The 5295-nt window shown below is 35.9% G+C and overlaps 1 non-coding gene across 1 annotated transcript; it reads left to right on the plus strand.

Moving 5' to 3' along the window:
• The first annotated feature begins 505 nt into the window (after positions 1-505).
• On the plus strand, positions 506-577 carry TRNAW-CCA (transfer RNA tryptophan (anticodon CCA)). The gene has a single exon. It is a non-coding gene; the product is annotated as a tRNA-Trp (tRNA).
• The last annotated feature ends 4718 nt before the right edge of the window (positions 578-5295 follow it).

Here is a 5295-nt window from a genome sequence, read left to right on the forward strand (position 1 = left end):
TTGTACAGGGGTATTTGAATCACATTAGGAAAAAGCATGAATTTAGAACTTACCTGTGGTTAATAGGGATGAATATGGATTCCAAATTATCAAGAGATGAAGCTTGATAACCTTCTACTGTGTCAAATTAGGTAAGCTCGTACAATGTTTCTCAGAATCTCTGGACTAAGTTTGTCCATAAAAGAAAATTATGAGTACAGTTTAGAAGGAATAGCTAGCTAGAGGCTCAGGAGTTCCATGTAAAATAAAGGAAGTTAGAGCTCTTACATGATGTCTTGAGTCTGCTGACTCACTCGCTCACCTGTCTTGAAGCAGTAACTGGGCTTCCATATCCTCTACTTTTTTTTTGTAACTCCTCCTTTAGCTCCTTTGGGCCAGATATGTGTTCAAACCCTTGACAGATAACATTGGCCTCTTCTGCAAATCATCTGTATCACTGGGGTTGAATAACTAGAGATGCTGAAAGGTTAATGTGGCTTTTAGCTCATCTTCATGGTTTCCGACTTCCCTGGTGGCTCAGAGGTTAAAGCATCTGCCTCCAATGCGGGAGACCCGGGTTCGATCCCTGGGTTGGGAAGATCCCCTGGAGAAGGAAATGGCAACCCACTCCAGTATTCTTGCCTGGAGAATCCCATGGATGGAGGAGCCTGGTAGGCTACAGTCCATGGGGTCGCAAAGAGTCGGACACGACTAAGCGACTTCACTTTCACTTTCACAGTTTCCAGTTCATTCTCACAAGCTCCAGTGTGCCCTTGCTCACTGTCACACTATGTCCATATATCCTTATGTATCACTTGCCTTTTTTATTTCCAACCCAGCACCAGACACAGAAGCTACAGCTCTGGATGAACTGTTTAACCGCTCCAAAAATTGCATAAAGGAATATTTACAATAATTTGTTATATACCATTATCAGTGGCCCATCTCTAATTCATCTCTGATACAAATACATACAAAATTGAGCAGACTTTGTCAAACTGCTTTTTTTTTTAAGCCAGAGGGAATCTGGTTTAAATCTGTAAAGAATCTCTCTAGGAACGTTCCAGAGTGTTTAGTCATTTTAACGTCACATATAATAAGAATATCTTTTTTAGAAAAGCGTTTTATTTTAAAGTGAACATTTTCTCTATCTAACCGAAGTTATGATGCTTAATTTACTATATTATGTAAGAATAGCTCTGTTGGTATAGAATTTGCCTGCAATGCAGGAGACCCTGGTTTGATTCCTGGGTTGGGAAGATCCACTGGAGAAGGGATAGGCTACCCACTCCAGCATTCTTGGGCTTCCCTGGTGGCTCAGCTGGTAAAGAATCCGCCTGCAATGTGGGAGACCTGGGTTCTATCCCTGGGCTTGGATGATCCCCTGGAGAAGGGAATGGCTACCCACTCCAGTATTCTGGCCTGGAAAATTCCATGGACTGTATAGTCCACGGGGTTGCAAATAATCGGACAGGACTGAGCGACTTTCACTTTACTTCATTATGTAAGAAAATAATTGATGCAGAAATTTAAAAAAATGTCTTGGTAGATTTAAGAGACAAAATACATACTACTTGGTAGGTTGAAATTTATCAAGTTTAAGATAACTAAAATTTGATAAAATTTGTTTTCATAATTGGTAATCCTATTTTGCTAATTTTATTCTAAATTATTGACAATTCTATTTTCATAATTCTAAATAAAATTTAATAATTCATAATTAACACATAAAGGCTTCATTTATAATCCTTTAAATCAAACATTTATTAACAATTATTGCTTGAAAGGATATGCATTTTCAAGACCTTTGTACTTTGTGGTAGTTTGAGTTGTATCACTTCTAAACTGCACTCTTTTTTTCTTTTAAATCAATAGATAGCTACCTGAAGTACTATTTTTGCAGGTTTTTCACAAGCCCCATCTATTACTTTGATATAGTTTATATATAGTGTAGCCTCTATATATCCTGTATTCTGAGTTGGTAAAATATATTAGAAATGAGATTAAATATTTCTTATGTTTTTATAGGTGCAAGATGTGAAAACATACAGTAATCTCATTGACTCTAAAGTTAATTCATATGGTGATAATACCTAAATTTTTTGACTGTTGTATAAAGAACACAGCCCCTGCCCACCCTTCACTCTTGTGTAAACTTGAAAGTGGCATGTTTAAATTTTTATATATACTTAAAAGAGTTTATATGTGCTTGTTTCCTGCTGTGTAGTTTTATTTAAATCTTAGTATTTTTGATTCTGTAGTCTTTAATGATGTTTGTGACTAAGAGTAAAGCCAAATTAGAATTAACAACTTCTCAAAATACTTAAATACAAATTAAATGGGATGATACCTAGGATTTGCTTCAAAATAATGTGAGGTAGAAGAAAGGTTGTAAGGTAAAAGAAAGATTGAGGGCAGGAGGAGAAGGGGACGATAGAGGATGAGATGGCTGGAGAGCATTACTGCCTCAGTGGACATAAGTTTGACCAAACTCTGGGAGATAATGAAGGACAGGAAAGCCTGGTGAGCTGCAGTCCTTGATGTTGCAAAGAGTTGGACATGACTTAACCACTGAACAAGAAGAAAGGAGTGTAGATAAAGAAGAAAGTGTAGATGAAACAATCTCTGTCAAGTTTTGATAAATGTAGAAACCTCTTTTAAGGTCACTTGTGGTAGGCCCTCATAGCTTCAAGATGGGAATTGGTTACCAGGAAGAGCAACCACATGATTAGTAGGTTGGTTGGATTTGAGCTTGCACAAATTCTAGAGTAGGCAGTGTGGTTGGAGTTTGAATTAAAATACCTGGTCAGTGATTTAATCAATCATGACTACATGATGAAATCCCAAGTAATTCTCTGTATACCTGAGCCAATAGAACTTCCTACTTAATAAACAATATTGATGGGCCAGAAGGGTAACACTTCCTGATTTTTGATGAGAGGGCATAGAAGCTCTGTGTTCCCCCTGGGAATCATTATAGCAATTAATTGAACCTCAGGAGATTGTAGCCAGTTTTTCAGAAGAGGTATAGCCCGAGGATAGCCCTCAAGACTTGACCTCTGAAGTGATAGCAGTCTTATGGAGGACTGTTTTTTTGACCTGTGAGATCTAATTGAGGTCGTTACTATGCAGATTTAACTATAATACACCCAGTTGGTCAGACCAGTTGGAATAAACATAATAATTGTTTGAATAATTTTTACATTTATTTTGACATAAATTTTTCTTTGATATAATGTTTTATTCCTCCATTGTCTCTATTCTGTAATTCAAATTGGTGTCATAGAAACACCAAAATGATTATATTTCCTAAACACACACACACTTATCTTTGTATCAGTGCTCATGATACCATCTTTGTCTAGAATGTCTTTCTTATATCACATAAGTATTGTCCAGTATGATTGACTGATTCCTTTGTACTCAGTTTAGTAATAACTTCCCCAGGGTGCTTTCTCAGCTACCATATACCAACCCCTTCCCACTCCAATACCCACACCAACTGCTGAAAATGTTGAAGTAAGGTATCTGTTTTTTAGGATGTTTATCAAACCTTGTGTACACCTCTATGACTGTACTTGTACATCATTTCATAATGGCCATGTAACTGTTTTTCACAGGATGCTGTTAGCTCCTTAAGAATATGATTTTATTTTCCTGTTTTGGGTTGTATGTATGTTTGTTTTATCTCTAAGATCTAGCTCAATGGTTGCAACAAAGTATGGGCAATAAATATTTGTTGTGAGAATCATTTGAATGAAATGAATGCATTTGTATATGTCTTTCATAATGTGCTTTCATTGTTCTCTAGATCTAGGCTTATTATAGGATTTAGTCTATAGGAAGTTATTTTATAATTTAACTAACTTTAAATAAGCTTTTCTATTATATGGGGAACATTGCCTTGTTACGTTTTCTATAAATTTCCTTCATGTTCAGATTAATCTATTCCCGTTACTTTGTGCACACTTTCTCAATTTGAAATGTCTTTGTACATTTTCATAGAAATATTTTGTAATTACTATGTGATTTGGAAATCTGAAGTCTAAATAATAACAAATATTAATTTTGACAACATGTGTTACTAACAAAGTTAGATCTTAAGCTTGAAGATTATACAAATGTCATATTTATCACTTAAGGTTATCTACTGTTGAGCAATTAATTAAATTCTTAATTCTATTAGAGTGCATCTTTGTTACACTGATTTTTTTTTTTTTTCTCTACAGTGTATGTAGAGTAGGCTAGTTTTGGTCCAACAAATATTAGGACTGTGTTTCTCTAATGTCACATGTTTAGATAATGAGTGAAAATTCCAATTAGTCTAAATACATAATCAGTAATTTAAAAAATTGAAACAAGAAATTTGCTTTTTTTCACCACTTAAAATTGCAGCTGAAATTATGTAGGCCTTTGGACTCACTGTAAGATAGTTGAGAATAGTTATCTGCATCTTACAGGAGAAATTTCTGTAAGTACTCTTGTCTTCAAAAACTTTTCCAATCTTGTATACAGAGAATGGAAAAGAATACATTTTTATCTCTATATACAGTTTTACTTTCTCCTAAGCTATTTGTAATTATGTAGACATGGATTAAATTTGTTTATGCATGAGATTCTCCTTTCCATCCAGGTTACTGTGTCCACTTGGAGGTATTATTACAGTTGAAAAGTTAAGATAATGTATAATTTCTATCTTAAAAGACAAATCTTTCAGCAGCTGCAAAAAACATGCCCTGCTCAGGACCCTGCAGAAATGTTATCATTCAACGATATTTCTGAATAAATAAATATATGCATGGGGTGAGATTCACTCCATATTACTAAAAATTGCCTGGAAATTATCACCAGATCCATTCCATCTATCTATTGCCACATGTTCTTGTTGTTTAGTCACCAAGTCATGTCCGACTCTTTGTGACCCCATGGACTTCAGCATGCCAGGCCTCCCTGGTCCTCACCATCTCCTGGAGTTTGCCCAAGAGTTTGCCAAGTTCAAGTCCATTGAATTAGTGGTGCCATCCAACCATTTATAATTTACTTTTTTTACTATCTGTATTACATATCTAGATACTATTACATATCTCTGATTTTAAAGTCCCAGTCAGTTCAGCCACTCAGTCATGTACAGCTCTTTGCGACCCCATGGAATGCAGCACACCAGGCTTCCCTGTCCTTCACCAACTCCCAGAGCTTGCCCAAACTCATGTCCATCAAATCGGTGATGCTATCCAACCATTTCATCCTGTCATCCCCTTTTCCTCCTGCCTTCAGTCTTCTCCAGCATCAGAATCTTTTCTAACGAGTCAGCTCTTG

Source organism: Giraffa tippelskirchi, chromosome 12, assembly GCF_054371585.1.
Source record: "Giraffa tippelskirchi isolate mGirTip1 chromosome 12, T2T-mGirTip1v1.2.pri, whole genome shotgun sequence".
Taxonomy (NCBI): Eukaryota; Metazoa; Chordata; class Mammalia; order Artiodactyla; family Giraffidae; genus Giraffa; species Giraffa tippelskirchi.